Raw genomic sequence first — 18,295 nt, 5'->3', positions numbered from 1 at the left:
TTCTATTTCTCTTCTTCTTCTGAGATTCCTAAAACTTTAGTGCTGGTGCTTTCAGTGTTGTCTCAGAGGCTTCTGAGACTGTCCTCATTTCTTTTTCTTTTTTTATTTTACTCTGTGGCAGTTAGTTCTATCATTCTAGCTCACTTATCTATTCATCTGCCTCAGTTATTCTGCTCTTAATTCCTCCTAGTATACTTTTCATTTCAGTTACTGTGCAGTCACCACTGATTGTTTTGCTCTTTAGTTCTTCTGTCCTTGTTAAACATATTTTATATCTTCTAATACATGGTTCCATTTTACTTCCAAGATCTTGGATTGTCTTTACTATTAACACTCCATATTCTTTTTTGAGTAGATTGCCTATTTCTTCTTCATTTATTTGGTGTTGTGGCTTTTTATCTTGCTTCTTCATCTGCCACATATATCTCTGTCATTTCATTTTGTCTAACTTACTGCATTCATGCTTTTCCTTCTTCAGGCTACAGTATCATAGTCCTTCTTGTATCTGTTGTCTGACCCTTGGTGGGTGAGTTTGGTCAAGGGGCTTGTGTAGACTTTCTGGTGAGTGGGAACAGTGCCTGTACTCTCATAGGTGGGGCTGAGTCTTTTCCCTCTGATGGGCAGGGTCTCATCAGGTGTTTTGTTTAGTTTCCATGAGCTTAGTATGACTTGAGGCACCCTGTCTGTTGATGCATGGGGCTATATTCTTATCTTGCTGGGTTTGGCATGAAATGTCCAGGATTGAAACCTGCAAACAATTAGGTGAAGCTGGGTCTTGCACAACTCCAGAAAAGCACATTTCAAATCATATTCCCTGGCACATGGATTCCTGGGCAGTCTTGCATCCTGGACTTGGCAGTCCCAGCTCCAAGACCAACGTCTGACTCCTGACTGGGGAACAAAGAGTCATGCAACATGGCCAAAGAAAAAAGAAATGAAAAGGAAAATAAATAAATAAATAAATAAAATAAATGAAATGTATAAACAAAATCCAAAACCAAAACAAACAGCAAGAATAACAACACACACACTCAAACAAAACTGACAAACCAACCCCTACACAAATGAAAAAACTCAAACAGAAACAAAGAAGCAGACAGAAAAATAAGTAAATAAAATAAATGGGAAAACAAACCAAAGAAACTAAAAATGAAAACAATTGATAAATACTATACTTATAAAAACAAAAAATGAAAAATGAAGCAAATGCGGAAAGCAAACTTTAATACAAAAGAAAGCACACATTAAAAAAAAATAAATGTGATGAAGAATGAAAATTAAGAAAAATGCAAAACTACAGCAATATATAAATATATATTTAAACTTAATAAAATTTTTAAAAATTCAACAACTGAGCAAAATGAAACAAAAAGGAAAAGTGTAACAGTGATAAGATTTTCCTGATGTCTCATCTATCAGTGCCCTAGACCACAGCCAATCTCTCCTCCCCAAGAGGCCCTCCATTTCCTCTGTAGAGGTCTCTGGACCTGCTTTGGGCTCTGTGTTATCAGCTGGCACTCTGACTTGGCCTAACTCCCACATGTATTTGCTCCCAAAATCCACTGCTGCTAAAGCTAGACTGGTCTCAGTTGTGGGCACAATTATTGTCTATTTAGATATCCCACAGATGCAGGATTTAGCAATCTGGTAGGTGGAACTTAATCCATGGCTTGTGCAGCTACATGAAGAGATTTCTGTTCCTTTCCTCAATTGCATTGCCTGTGGGGCTTATGTTTGGTTTTTGGTCCCAACTCTGCATATGGGTCACCCTTATATATCTGTTCCCCACCCAGTCAAGAAAGAAGAAAAGTAACAGCTGAATGGTTCTCACTCAGGCTGGGGAGGATTATGGTGGTCACAGTTGGAGTGTGTGGGAATCTCCTGCAGCAGAGTGGGCTGGCAGGCAGTTGCAATAGTCTGGGGTTTGCTTGCTATGGTGGGATTTCCTCACAGTGCTTGTGGAGACAGGGACTGGGATGTAGGAGTGGTGGTGGCTTCACCCCCTGCACACCACTCAATATTGACACCTTGTTTCCCAAACCATACTTCCTTAAGGGATATTTCAAGCATGGTGGTACCTGTCACTCCTGTTCCTTCTGTTTTATCCAAGCAGCCAACATTGGTTTTCTCCCTGAGTCTGCTTTCTCAACCCCATGTTTTAGCACTCAGCCCTTGCCAGAACTGGCATTCCTGTCTCAGGAAGGATTCCCAAGAAGGCTGATTCCCAAGGAGGCTTTGGGATGGGCAGTGTGCAAGATCCCAGAGACTACATAGGTGGGAGAGGTCTTGCCTTGAGGAACAGGTGAGCCTGCTCAGATGGATGCCCCTCACAATGATCATGGAGGCTAAAGTCAGTGAATGGGGAAGGGCATTAGAGGAGTGGATGAACCCATCCCTTGCATACCACTCAACAATATCACCTTACTTCTATTGTATCCTGACTTTTTCTGCAAACTTTCCCAGTTGTAGAGTTCGTTACTCCTGTCTTTCATGCTGTCTTTTCACAGCCAACAGCTGTCTCCTCTTGCTGGAAAGCCATTTTCTAACACCTAGTCCCCTTCCACAATAAGAGATCTGTGACTCAGGTTGGGGTGCCCTGGGCTGTAGTACAGACCATGCACACAGCTCTTGCTTTGTCCTGCCTTCTGCTGACCTTCTGCAGAAGGTCTTCTTTGATCATCCAAAGGTCTCTTTCTGCTCCAGCTGATTACCCCACTGTGAGAGCATTTTTTTCCCTTCTTACCCACAGTTTCTCATCTTGCTTTTTCTGACTTTTCTTTCTTTCTTTCATCCTACCCGGCTGCAAGGGAATTTTTCTTGTTCTTTTAGGTGACCAAAGACTTCAGTTAATGTTCAGCAGGTGCTGTGTGACAACTGGTCCATTTGCAGAGGTATGCTTGATGTAGTGGCGAGGAAGGATGGATTCTGTGTCCTCTTATTCCATCATCTTGACTCTTCCTGTAATATTTTTAAAACCCAGTGTTAAAAATAATCGGAGAAGGCAATGGCAAGCCACTCCAGTACTATTGCCTAGAAAATCCCATGGATGGAGGAGCCTGGTAGGCTGCAGTCCATGGGGTCGCTAAGGGTCGGACACGACTGAGCGACTTCACTTTCACTTTTCACTTTCCACTTGCACACATTGAAGAAGGAAATGGCAACCCACTCCAGTGTTCTTGCCTGGAGAATCCCAGGGACGGGGGAGCCTGGTGGGCTTCCATCTATGGGGTCACACAGAGTCGGACACGACTGAAGTGACTTAGCAGCAGTAGCAGTTAAAAATAAATGTTCTTTAATCTGTATTCTGTTCTGTTGAAATATGACTGTTTCTGCAGGTTATTTTAAAAAAATTAAAACTAGGCAAGAAACTTTTTAATTCTTTGTAAAAGAGAAAATGAAAACCTATTAGCTTTAATTGAAAATGGAAATTCAGAAACCTCTTTAATATGGTCAGTGATTTCTACAACAGTTTAAAAATGAAGAGAAAGTCATTAAGAGACATTTTTCCATGAACTTTGAGTAGGTAATTATTTTATCTACTGTGTACTCCGGGAGTTGGTGATGGACAGGGAGGCCTGGCGTGCTGTGAATCATGGGGTCTCGGAGAGTCGGACACGACTGAGCGACTGAACTGAACTGAACTGAACTGAACACATCTATTTACTTTTCTAACTTTTGGAGTCAATGTAGAATAGCCACTTCATTAGAATTGAGTCTAATAATAATAATAATAAGATATGTGTAATACTGGGTTAAAAATGTAGATCATGATTGGTTTTATAGTCCAAATATTCCTTCATGTTTTTTTTTTTCTAAATTTAATAACAAAAATCATTATGTGAAAATATATAGCCATTTTCTGTTAAATATTTTTGAACACTACATCATTAAAGATATGCTTTATAAATAAAGATGGTCTCAGTATAGGAAAAGGGAGCTGGAGCTTGGTCTATGGTGTATCAAAATTCTCTTATATTTGCCATCATTAACTAATCCATGTTTTGATTACAATGCTGATTAGGTAGTCATGCTCTGCTCCACTTAAAACTCTTGACCAAGGGGCTGCTGTGGAGTCACTTCAGTCATGTCCAACTCTGTGTGACCCCTTAGACGGAAGCCCACCAGGCTCCCCCGTCTCTGGGATTCTCCAGGCAAGAACACTGGAATGGGATGCCATTTCCTTCTCCAAGGAAGGAAGCTGACCAAGAGGCAGCTCCCATCAAAATCCCCAAACCACTTCTGACACCAGGCTGAGTGAACAGCTTATTGAATGATAGCAAATAATGAACAGCAAATGCTTCAGGAAAAATTGACTGCTGGCAAACAGTACGTAACCAAACGTTTACATCTCTCAAGACCCTTCTCTCCTGTGGGATCCCAGGATGTGTCCATACTGTGGTGGAAAAGCAACTTGTCCCATAGTAGATAGTGGTACTGAGAAATGCTTGTTGAACATGGGTTGTATCTCTAAAGTTTGCATCTGGATGGGGCCATTTGAATAAAATTTGACTAATAGTGGTTGCGGAGAAAATACATGCACCACCTCTAGTCCTCAGCTTATAGCATCTCCCACACTACTCTCCTTTTTCTCCAGTCAATAAATCCCTCAGTACATTCTTACTCTCCTCTCCTTAAATCCACAGTACTGCCTGTTTGCCTGCCCTGCCTCACTTTCTTATGTGATCAGGTTATCATAACATAATGAGAGGTTTGGTGCTGCCTTTAATTTGATTAGACCTTGCTCAGTCCTTGAAGACCAAAACAAAACTGACACATGTGATGTGTATATCAAGGTTTTGTGATGAACAACAAATATTGTTTATTAACACATATATATTGACTCTAGAAAAAGGGTACAGATGTTTAGGACAGGAATAGAGATGCTGATATAGAGAACTTTCTCAACAAAGGTCCATCTAGTCAAGGCTATGGTTTTTCCAGTGGTCATGTATGGATGTGAGAGTTGGACTATAAAGAAATTTGAGCACCGAAGAATTGATGCTTTTGAACTGTGGTGTTGGAGAAGACTCTTGAGAGTCCCTTGGACTGCAAGGAGATCCAACCAGTCCGTCCTAAAGGAGATCAGTCTTGGGTGTTCATTGGAAGGACTGATATTGAAGCTGAAACTCCAACACTTTGGCCACCTCATGCAAAGAGCTGACTCATTTGAAAAGACCCTGATGCTGGGAAAGATTGAAGGCAGGAGGAGAAGGGGACGATAGAGAATAAGATGGTTGGATGGCATCACTGACTCAGTGGACATGGGTTTGGGTGGACTCTGGGATTTGGTGATAGACAGGGAGGCCTGGCATGATACAGTTCATGGGGTCGCAAAGAGTTGGACATGACTGAGTGACTGAACTGAGCTGAACTATAGAGAACAGATGCATGGACACAGTGGATTGGCTGAAGGGGAGGAAGGATGAATTGGGAGGTTGGGATTGACAGGTGTACATTGTCACGTGTAAAACAAATAGCTAGTGGGAACCTACTATGTAGCACAGGGAGCTCAGCTCACTGTTCTGCAATGCGAATATTGGGAAGGATAAGACAAATTGGGAGGGGGATCTAAATGAGGAGATATCTGTGTGCACGTGTGTGTGTGTGTGTGTGTGTGTATGGTTCACTTTAAACAGCAGAAACTAACTCAGCATTTTAAAGCAACTATAATCCATTAAAAAAAAAAAAAAACTATACACTTAAGAAACAAACCTTCACTTCTTATTTTACTATGAAGATACAGTTAGTGAAAACAATCCCCATTTCACTGCCCATGTATGTGTGGTGCTGGATGTGTAGCTGTGTGTGTGCACATACCTTGAAGAGTGTATATATACACATATATATATATATGTATTTCCTATGATATATGTATTGGAGGAGAAGGGTATGACAGAGGATGAGATGGTTGGATGACATCACTGACTCAATGGACATGAGTTTGAGTAAACTCCTGGAGTTGATGATGGACAAGGAGGCCTGACATTCTGCAGTCCATGGGGTCGCAGAGTCAGACACGACTGAGTGACTGAACTGACCTGAACTGTTGTATAGTATATCATATATGTTTGTTTGTATATGTATATATGCGTTTCAGGGTAAAAATGCTCATCAAATTTGTGGTCAATTATAACATCAATCATTTTACTCTCCAAACCACAAAATCCCTTGTCTTCACAAATTCTCCTCTGAGGTAAAGTGAAAATTATTTCATCAGGTGACATTTCTATTTCTAAGTCTTGATTTCTGAAGACTATGAGCATAAACTACCTAGAAACAAGAAGTCATTCTCAGAGCCTCATTATTTTTATCCTCTCTATCACTCTCTCTCGCACCCACACCAACACCCACACACAATTTTATCGATAGAAAATGCTCTAAATATAGTTGAAATGATAACAGAATACAAAATCACCTTTCTGTTTTTGAGGCTGAATAGGGACAGGGGCTCTGGGTGTAGGTATGGCATATGTCTTCTTGGAGGAGGTTGCCATTAGGCCCATCATAGAGCTGCCAGAACTTACATCAGTTCAGTTCAGTCACTCAGTCATGTCCGACTCTTTGCGACCCCATGAATCACAGCACGCCAGGCCTCCCTGTCCATTACCAACGCCCGGAGTTCACTCAAACTCATGTCCATCGAGTCGGTGATGCCATCCAGCCATCTCATTCTCTGCCGTCCCCTTCTCCTCCTGCCCTCAATCCCTCCCAGCATCAGAATCTTTTCCAGTGACTCAACTCATCGCATGAGGTGGCCAAAGTATTGGAGTTTCAGTCTTAGCATCAGTCCTTCCAATGAACACCCAAGATTGATCTCCTTTAGAAGGGACTGGTTGGATCTTCTTGCAGTCCAAGGGACTCTCAAGAGTCTTCTGCAACACCACACTTCAAAAACATCAATTCTTTGGTGCTCAGCTTTCTTCACAGTCCAACTCTCACATCCATATATGACTACAGGAAGAACATAGCCTTGACTAGACGGACCTTTCTTGGCAATGTAATGTCTCTGCTTTTTAATGTACTATCTAGGTTGGTCATAACTTTCCTTCCAAGGAGTAAGCGTCTTTTAATTTCATGAATACACTGGGAAATAGATTCTTGGAGGGCACAACAGAAACTTGTGCACGAGGACCCAGGAGAAAGGAACAGTGGCCCCACTGGAGATATCCCTGTGGGTTGTCTGTGAGTCTCCAGTGAAGTCATGGGTTGGTATTGACCTGCTGAAGGGTTGGGGGAATGGATTGAAGTAGTATATGCCTGGGATCTTTTGAGGGAGGTCACCATTGTCTTCATTACCTACACCATAGTTTGGTGGTGGTTTAGTTCTAAGTCATGCCAGACTCTTGTGGTCCCATGGACTGTAGAATGCCAAACTCTTCGACCCATGGGATTCTCCAGACAAGAATACTGGAGTGGGTTGAAATTTCTTTCTCCAGAGAATTTTCCGAACCCAGGAATCAAACCCATGTCTCCTGCATTGCAGGCAGATTCCTTATCAACTGAGCTACAAGGGAAGCACATCATAGTTTCAGTTCAGTTCAGTTCAGTCACTCAGTTGTGTCCAACTCTTTGCGAGCCCTTGAATCACAGCACACCAGGCCTCCCTGTCCAACACCAACTCCCAGAGTTCACTCAAACTCATGTCCATCGAGTCGGTGATGCCATCCAGCCATCTCATTCTCCGTCGTCCCCTTCTCCTCCCGCCCACAACCTTTCCCAGCATCAGAGTCTTTTCCAGTGAGTCAACTCTTCACATGAGGTGGCCAGAGTATTGGAGTTTCAGTCTTAGCATCAGTCCTTCCAATGAACACTCAGGATTGATCTCCTTTAGAATGGACTGGTTGGATCTCCTTGCAGTCCAAGAGACTCTCAAGAGTCTTCTCCAGCACCACAGTTCAAAAGCATCAATTCATTGGCAATCAGCTTTCTTCACAGTCCAACTCTCACATCCATACATGACCACTGGAAAAACCATAGCCTTGACTAGATGGACCTTTGATGGCAAAGTAATGTCTCTGCTTTTTAATATACTATCAAGGTTAGTCATAACTTTCCTTCCGAGGAGTAAGCGTCTTTTAATTTCATGGCTGAAATCAGCATCCGAAGTGATTTTGGAGGCCCCAAAAATAAAGTCTGACACTGTTTCCACTGTTTCCCCATCTATTTTGCATGAAGTGATGGGACCAGATGCCATGATCTTCATTTTCTGAATGTTGAGCTTCAAGCCAACCTTTTCACTCTCCTCTTCACTTTCATCAAGAAGCTTTTGAGTTCCTCTTCACTTTCTGCCATAAGGGTAGTGTCATCTGCATACCTGAGGTTATTGATATTTCTCCCAGCAATCTTGATTCCAGCTTGTGATTCTTCCAGCCCAGGGTTCCTCAGGATGTACTCTGCATAGAAGTTAAAACATGTTGACAATATACAACCTTGACGTACTCCTTTGCCTATTTGGAACCAGTCAGTTGTTGCATGTTCAGTTCTGACTGTTGCTTCCTGACCTGCATACAAGTTCCTCAAGAGGCAGGTCATGTGCTCTGGTATTTCCATCTCTTTCATAATTTTCCACAGTTTATTGTGATCCACACAGTCAATGGCTGAACTCTCTTGCTTTCTTCATGATCCAGCAGATGTTGACAATTTGATCTCTGGTGCCTCTGCCTTTTCTAAAGCCTGCTAGAATATCTGGGAGTTCACGGTTCACATATTGCTGAAGCCTGGCTTGGAGAATTTCGAGCATGACTTTACTAACATGTGAGATGAGTGCAATTGTGAGGTAGTTTGAGCATTCTTTGGCATTGCTTTTCTTTGGGATTGAAATGAAGACTGACCTGTTCCAGTCCTGTGGCCACTGCTGAGTTTTCCAAATTTGCTGGCATATTGAGTGCAGCACTTTCACAGCATCATCTTTCAAGATTTGAAATAGTTCAACTCTAATTCCATCACCTCCACTAGCTTTGTTCGTAGTGATGCTTTGTAAGGCCCACTTGACTTCATATTCCAAGGTGTCTGGTTCTAGGTCAGTGATCACGTTATAGTGATTATCTTGGTCATGAAGATATTTTTTGTACAGTTCTTCTGTGTATTCTTGTCACCTCTTCTTAATATTTTCTGCTTCTGTTAGATCCATACCATTTCTGTCCTTTATCGAGCCCATCTTTGCATGAAATATTCCCTTGCAATCTCTAATTTTCTTGAAGAGATCTCTTGTTTTTCCTATTCTGTTTTTTTCCTTTATTTCTTTGCATTGATCACTGAGGAAGTTTTTCTTATCTCTCCTTGCTATTCTTTGGAATTCTGCATTCAGATGCTTATATCTTTCCTTTTCTATAGTTTGGCCCCAGGAAAATAGCAGGGAGGGAACACAGCTCCACCCATCAACAGAAAATTGGATTAAAGATTTACTGAACATGGCCCCGCCCATCAGAACAAAACCCAGTATACCCCACAGTCAGTCTATCCCATCAGAAAGCTTTCATAAGCCTCTTATCCTAACCTATCAGAGGGCAGACAGATTGAAAACCACAGTGACAGAAAACTAACCAGTCTTTTCACATAGACCACAGCCTTGTCTCACTCAACAAAACTATGAGCCATGCCCTGTAGGGTCACCAAAGAAGGACAGGTAATGGTGGAGAGTTCGGACTTAATGTGGCCCACTGGAGAAGGGAATGACAAACCACTTCATTATTCCTGCCTTGAGAACCCCATGGATAGTATGAAAAGGTAAAAAGATAGGACACTGAAAGATGAACTACACAGGTAAGTAGGTACCGAATATGCTACTGGAGATCAGTGGAGAAATAACTCCAGAAAGAATGAAGAGATGGAGCCAAAGCAAAAATGACATACAGTCGTGGAAGCAAGGTCTTTTGCTGTAAAGAGAAATACTGCATAGCAACCTGGAATGTTAGGTCCATGAATCAAGGCACATTGGAAGTGATCAAACAGGAGAGGGCAAGAGTGAACATCAACATTTTAAGAATCAGTGAACTAAAATGGACTGGAATGGGTGACCCAGGGATCAAACCTGAGTCTCCTGCATTCCAGGGAAATTCTTTACCACTGACCCACCAGGGAAGATAATTTTAATAGTTAACAATTCTTGAGTATCTACTATGTGACAGTCTGTTCTAGTTTTTTCACTTGAATTATCTCTGAAAAATATTTATCTTTATTATCCCTACTATCTCACCTGAGAGAACTAGGGAACACGGAATCAATAAGTGATGGAGACTGATTTCAGCTGAGCCTAATCCAATACTGTTTTCAACCTCCAGCCCATTCTCACATGTTGGATTTTCACTTTCAACTTTCTGGAGAGAGATTAAAAGAAAATCTATTTGTTTTGGGATTTCCCGTGCCACACGGTGGTGAAGGAGATGTGAGTTCAATCCCTGGGTCAGGAAGATCCTCTGGAGGTAGAAATGACAGCACATTGCAGTATGTCTGTTGGGATAATCCCATAGAGGAATCTGGTGGGCTACAGTCCATGGGGTCACAAAGAGTCAAATATGACTGAGTAACTGACCATGCACATATATTACTTTTATACACTTACTTAGAGGTCAAAATGAGTGACAAATCTAGATCTAGCTATTCATATCTGTATCTCAAGAGTGATATTGAAAAATAGAGCAATAACTTCACATAAAGATAGAGCAATGGTAGTATTTAACCTGAATTTGAAATAATAGTATCAAGTGGTGTCTTAAGAACAAGCATTATGTGTTCAAACGGTTATTCAGAAGCAGCATCCCAACAGAGTTGGCATTCCAATAATATTCTTACATTTCATTATTGTTAAAGCAACATGTTATCTAGCATAAGCTGTTATAAGAAATGCATGAGGGGAATCCAGGACAATAAAATACAAGTCTTGAAGGTTATATGATTGAAAAAGAAAAAAAAAAAGAGGCAGATGGGAAAGCAGGTCCAGGGGAATTTAAAAGGAGCTCTGAAAAGTCTCAGGCATGGGAGACCAGGCTTGCATTATACATTGGCATGTATGGGAATGTTCCCTACAGTATCCCAGATCTGGTGTAATCTTTTCATTATGAAAGTTATTATGATTTTAAATCAATTTTCCACAGGGATTCCTTTGAGTTTCTAGGAACTTGATCTCCTTTAGGGAAAAAAAAAAAAATTACTTTTCCCTCTTTCAACAGACATTTTCTGCTACCTGATATAAACCACTTCAACTTCCTAGGAACCAAAAGCAAACTATAGAGGTCAAATAATTCATATACAGTTTAGAGTTTAAAAAAAGAAAAAATAAATAAAAGGCATGCTCTTTGTGTCAGGTAAACCTTATGTTCATTCAAAGAAACTTTAGGTCACAAAGCCTAATAATATCCGTGAATCTTATACCCTAGGCAGAAACCTGCAAAATTACCTGCTGATAGAGAGTCAAAGGACTCTAAAAACAGTGAGACTGGGATGTTCTGGGATAGTTCAAAGGTCATTGCCACCCCACGTGTCAGACTTTCAGCTAAAGATCCCTGGCTGTGGCAGACCTGAGGAAGAGACGAGTCATCACTAGCCTATGCGCTGCAGCACATCCCTTCCAGAGTCGGAGGCTATCTCCTCTACATAGTTTAACTGAAATAAAAGAACAAAGGAAGCCCTTTTCAGAGATTTTCAAACCTTAAAATTTAAGAGAATTATCCTTTAGTTCCTTCAGGCTGACTCTGGGAAATGTGAATCCCATAAGGTTTGAATACTCATTTTCTTCTTTTATAAAATGATTCAGTTACCTTACTGAAAATACTGGCTTGCTGTATGTGAGATGATGCTAATTTTTTTGGCTTCTTAGGACAATGCTTTAACATTAAACTCTTTTTAGCTCTTTTGGACAACATGGGAACAACAAGCAGCAAGCAATGACCATTTTCAGCCATTTTCAACTCTTAGTCCCTCTCTCCTCCATTGAAGGGATAAAATGAACAGTCTTATAAATGTCTATTTAATCTCATTGCTATGTTGCTTAGCATAAAACACTGTGCATTATGTAATAGCTGTCTTAACAAAATATCCCTCCAGTAGTCTCTAAGCTGCAACCTTTCTTGCTTAGTGAATACCTGCTATATCATACATGGCATGACATAGCAAATATCTGGAGACTTTATCATGAGCATCTGTCCTATTCAGTTACCTTTTGGATAAAATAACACTAATAAAGACAGAAATGTTTAAAAAGTCACCAAATAACCAAGCAAGTTCTTTGGCATGTATGTATATGGATTTCCATTAATATGAAAAATATAATATTTCTAACACGAGCATACAGAACCTTACTGAGCATTTCTTGCCAAAATCACAAATCTAGTTAAGCACTGAGTCAAAATTCAAACTCAAGTTGTTTGACACAGTCTATCTTTAACTTTTATGAAACTGTATCTATAAATTCAAACTCCTTACTCTTTCCTGTAAATTCAGCTGCTTCATTTTCTCCCAAAATGCTAATCTCATTGTTTTTCCACCACTACTCTAATAATGTGAATATAATAGGCACTCACATTTGCTCAATGTTTTGTTTTTTTAATTGAAAAATGCTTTAAAACACATAATTTCTTCTTATTTTTATCTTTCTCCCTCTTAAACCATGTCTCTTTCAGAAGTTTTAAATATTCCAGGTTCTTACTATTCTCAAAATCCCAGAACATTTAGCTTATGGTTGTGAAGGAAAAGATTTAGAAAGATGACAAAAAACAATCATTTAAATGAGCCATCAAACGCAGGATCAAGAAGCCAATCAGAAGAAAGAGGTAGGAAGACAGAATTCCTGGAGGGGAGTGCTGCCCCAGCCCCACTCCTACCTCAGAGTTCCCTCTGTGGTCTTCAGTGCCTGATTCTTTGGGACCATATGGACTGGGACCCGTCAGGCTCCTCTGTCCATGGAACTCTCCAGGCAAGCATAATGGAGTGGGTTGCCATGCCCTCCTGCAGAGGACCTATCTTCCCAACCCAGGGATCAAACCTGGGTCTCCTGCATTACAGGCTCCTGTAGTGGCAGGAGGATTTTTACTGGCTGATCTGCTAAGCCACTGGGAATACACCCCCGCACCCACCCGCACCCCGACCCTGGAAACAAAAGTAAGAGGAGCACTTTGCTTCCTGTCAATCTCACTGGTATAAAGGAAGGCAGGTAAAAAAGGAGCTCCAGAAGCAACCTTCGACTGCAGTGCGATACTGCCTAGCCTGAATTTTTTTCAGTGGTCAAGACAGTTTGGTCAAGGTTTTCTGTAGGGCCCAGAGTACAAAAGGAATGAAAGTGCAGCACCAGGACCTGAACCAGTACACAAAGACAGTGATAGTGAATCAGTAGCATTTGTGAGAACAGCAGCCCAAGAGCAGAATCAGCATGGAGGCCCAGCGTCTCTGCAGGGCAACACCGTCCGCAGTGGTGGCGGAATCTGGCAGGAGGCCTTCAGGTAACCTGGAGCTCCAGGAAGACTCTGGGGATGCCAAGGATTCTGAATTTGGACCAGACTGGGTCTAGCTGATACTACTCTATGGTAGGAAAATACATTTTGTTACAATTTTCCACCTCAGTTTCATCTTCTACTGACAGAGGCTGTTAGAAAACAAACAAAAATCCTTGTTTTTGATGCTGATAAAGTTCATGCACATTTTGAATGCATTTACTCATCCATTTATGTGTTTTGTAAATTTTGTGGAAGTCATAACCACATTTCATTTATTTGCTCAGTAAACATTTATTGAAGTCTTACTATGCAATAACTAGATACACAGTAGTTATATGTTTCCTGTTTTTATTGAACCTAAAGTCTAGAAAACAATCAATGTAAGTACATCAGTTCAGTTCAGTTCAGTTCAGTTCAGTTGCTTACTCATGTCCGACTCTCTGCAACCCCATGAACCACAGCACGCCAGGCTTCCCTGTCCATCATCAACTTCTGGAGTTCACTAAAACTCATGTCCATCGAGTTGGTGATGCCATCAAGCCATCTCATTCTCTGCCGTCCCCGTCTCCTCCTATCCCTAATCCCTCCTAGCATCAGACTCTTTTCCAGTGAGTCAACTCATTGCATGAGGTGGCCAAAGTATTGGAGTTTCAGCTTTAGCATAAGTCCTTCCAGTGAACACCCAGGATTGATCTCTTTTAGAATGGACGGGTTGGATTTCCTTGCAGTCCAAGGGACTCTCAAGAGTCTTCTCCAGCACCACAGTTCAAAAGCATCAATTCTTCGGTGATCAGCTTTCTTCACAGTCCAACTCTCACATCCATACATGACCACGAGAAAAACCATAGCCTTGACTAGACGGACCTTGTTTGGCAAAGTAATGTCTCTGCTTTTTAATATGTTATCTAGGCTGGTCATAACTTTTCTTCCAAGGAGTAAGCATCTTTTAATTTCATGGCTGCAATCAGCATCCAAAGTGATTTTGGAGCCCAAAAAAATAAAGTCTGACACTGTTTCCACTGTTTCCCGTCTATGTCCCATGAAAAGGTGTACGTCAAGGTTGTATATTGTCACCTTGCTTATTTAACTTATATGCAGAGTACATCATGAGGAACACTGGGCTGGAAGAAGCACAAGCTCGAATCAAGATTGCCGGGAGAAATATCAATAACCTCAGATATACAGATGACACTACCCTTATGGCAGAAAGTGAAGAGGAACTCAAAAGCCTCTTGATGAAAGTGAAAGAGGAGAGTGAAAAGGTTGACTTGAAGCTCAACATTCAGAAAACAAAGATCATGGCATCTGGTCCCATCACTTCTTGGGAAATAGATGGAAAAACAGTGGAAACAGTGTCAGACTTCGTTTTTTTGGGCTCCAAAATCACTGCAGATGCTGATTGCAGCCATGAAATTAAAAGACGCTTGCTCCTTGGAAGGAAAGTTATGACCAACCTTGATAGTATATTAAAAAGCAGAGACATTACTTTGCCAACCAAGGTCCGTCTAGTCAAGGCAATGGTTTTTCCAGTGGTCATGTATGGATGTGAGAGTTGGACTGTGAAGAAGGCTGATCGCCGAAGAATCGATGCTTTTGAACTGTGGTGTTGGAGAAGACTCTTGAGAGTCCCTTATACTGCAAGGAGATCCAATCAGTCCATTCTAGAGGAGATCAATCCTGGATGTTCATTGGAGGGACTGATGCTAAAGCTAAAACTGCAATACTTTGTCCACCTCATGCGACGAGTTGACTCACTGGAAAAGACTCTGATGCTGGGAAAGGTTGGGGGCGGGAGGAGAAGGGGACGACGGAGAATGAGATGGCTGGATGGCATCACCGACTCGATGGACATGAGTTTGAGTGAACTCCGGGAGTTGGTGATGGACAGGGAGGCCTGGCGTGCTGTGATTCATGGGGTCGCGGAGAGTCGGACACGACTGAGCGACTGAACTGAACTGAACTGAACTGATGGGACCAGATGCCATGATCTTCGTTTTCTGAATGTTGAGCTTCAAGCCAACGTTTTCACTCTCCTCTTTCACTTTCATCAAGAGGCCTTTGCGTTCCTCTTCACTTTCTGCCAAAGGGGTGGTATCATATGCATATCTGAGGTTATTGATATTTCTCCCAGCAATCTTGATTCCAGCTTGTGCTTCTTCCAGCCCAACGTTCCTCATGAGGTACTCTGCATAGAAGTTAAATAAGCAGGGTGACAATATACAACCTTGACGTACTCCTTTTCCTATTGGGAACCAGTCTGTTGTTCTATGACCAGTTCTGACTGTTGCTTCCTGACCTGCATACAGGTTTCTCAAGAGGCAGGTCAGGTGTTCTGGTATTCCCATCTCTTTCAGAATTTTCCACAGTTTATTGTGATCCAAACAGTCAAAGGCCTTGGCATAGTCAATGAAGCAGAAATAGATATTTTTCTGGAACTCTTGCTTTCTCCATGATCCAGCGGATGTTGGCAATTTGATCTCCGGTGCCTCTGCCTTTTCTAAAACCTGCTTGAACATCTGGAAGTTCACGATTCACATTTTGCTGAAGCCTAGCTTGGAGAATTTTCAGCATGACTTTACTGGCGTGTTTGATGAGTGCAATTGTGTGGTAGTTTGAGCATTCTTTGCATTCCCTTTCTTTGGGATTGGAATGAATACTGACCTTTTCCAGTCCTGTGGTCATTGCTGAGTTTTTCAAATTTGCTGGCATATTGAGTGCAGCACTTTCACAGCATCATCTTTCAGAGTTTGAAATAGCTCAATTGGAATTCCATCACCTCCACAAGCTTTGTTCGTAGTGATATTGTCTAAGGCCCACTTGACTTCACATTCCAAGATGTCTGGTTCCAGGGGAGTGATCACGCCATCGTGATTATCTTCACCATGAAGATCTTTTTTGTACAGTTCTTCTGTGTATTCTTGCTACCTCTTCTTAATATCTTCTGCTTCTGTTAGGTCCATACCATTTCTGTCCTTTATCAAGCCCATCTTTTCATGAACTATTCCCTTGATATCTTTAATTTTCTTGAAAAGATCTCTTGTTTTTCCTATTCTGTTTTTTTCCTCTAATCCTGCCTAGAATGCTTGACTCCAAAGCCACCATTCTCAGCCTACAGGCCACATCCTTATGTCCTTATTCAAGTACCTCCTACCTTCTGTCTTCATCACAGCTCCCCTTTCTCCAGAGCTGTGATGAAGACACAAGGTAGGAGGTACTTGAATAAGGACATAAGGATGTGGCCTGTAGGCTGAGAATGGTGGCTTTGGAGTCAAGCATTCTAGGCAGGATTAGGTTATATGAAGGGGCTGGGGCAGGGTGGGGCGCTGTGCCTCTGAGGATAAGAAGGATGCTTGTGGGGAGGAGAACCCAAGGAGTTGAAGATAGAGCATAGGTGGCGCTGGGTGCCACAGGGCTCGGTGGGCCAGAATAAGGATGCTAGATTCAGCGAGGGAGGAGCTGAGGGCACATGCTGACCGCAACACTGCAGGGAGAGGCCACCACTGATTAGCTCTGTAACTTTCAGAAAGTTACTTAACTTTTCTGTACTTCAGATTTTTCACTTTTAAGTGTGAGAATGGTAATAGTGAAATGAAGCAGGACTCTATGATCCTTGCCACTCTCCCCTACCCCACCATGTCTTCTGCCTCCCTTTTGCCTGTGGAAACTTTAATGAAAGAAATGAGAAATGCTGAAACAAAGGAAAACAAATGTAAGGAGACAAAATAATAATAATGTGATCATAGTCAAGGACCTTTAGTTCTTTCTCAAGTGCTATACATAATATTCTGAGCCATATCATGTGAGCTGTCTTATAGATACCAAAACACCAGGTGGAGAAGTTACCTACATGATGACCAGGCTGTTCCCAGGACTTGAGCTTCCACAATTCCGAGAACTGACCACAGAGAAACGGTGCACCACAGAACTGAAGATTAACTGTTAAGATGATTCTGGTCAGACCACCAATGCCAGTTTGAAGGCGACTGTTAAAGATGACAATGTTTTGGCATGCAGTGCCTCCCGCCCCCTGACTCAGTCCATAAAACCTCTGGCCTCTGCTTGTTGAGCGGGGGAAGGGGGGAATGGGGGTGTTGTCAGACTTTGGACAGATGTCTGCCACCCTCCGCCCCCTCCACTCCCCTCCCCGTCCCATTGCCATTATCTAAAATGAATGAAACTTTCCTTTCCACTTTCTGGCCTGTTTACTGGCTTTTGAACAGTGAGAACCCAGACCCACAACACCTAACTTTTGGTAACAATAGCAACTACTTCATAGAGTTGACTTGAGCAAAATTTGAGTTAATAAATGCAAAATACTTAGATTGGTGTGTTACTCATTCCTTGTGTGTGTGTGTGTGTGTGTGTGTGTGTGTGTCTGAGAGAGAGAGAGAAGGAGAGACAGATACTCAAAGGTTTTAATGAGGAGAGTGATAGGATCAGAGCTGTGTTTTAAGGTAGAAACTTGCTTGTTGAGTGAAAATGGATAGGAAAATGAAGAATTGACATGGAAAGGGTAAAAGTATGATTGCAGTGTCTTAATAAAGTGTTTCGACATTAGATGTCATTGACTAATTATTCAGTATACTCTACTTCACACTCTCCCTCTTTTCCTCTTACTCTTTAAATACTTTTATCTTACTTGAATATTTAATAATGTCATAGAAATAGTGTAGTGACAAAAATATTTTGAATGGTTTTGTCAGCTTTAGAAAAATAACTGTACAGACTAGCATTTGTTTTATTAAAATGAAAATATTGGGAGCAAAACCATTACTAATTAATTCATTTATTCAGCAGATAGTTGTTGACAACTAATTATATTAAATATGTTAGACAATCTTCTGGTGTTAGAATACTGAGCAAACAAA

This window comes from Moschus berezovskii, chromosome 10, assembly GCF_049115385.1.
Source record: "Moschus berezovskii isolate FMDL1 chromosome 10, NW_MosBer_1.0, whole genome shotgun sequence".
In the NCBI taxonomy this organism is placed as follows: Eukaryota; Metazoa; Chordata; class Mammalia; order Artiodactyla; family Moschidae; genus Moschus; species Moschus berezovskii.
This window is presented reverse-complemented; position numbering follows the sequence as displayed.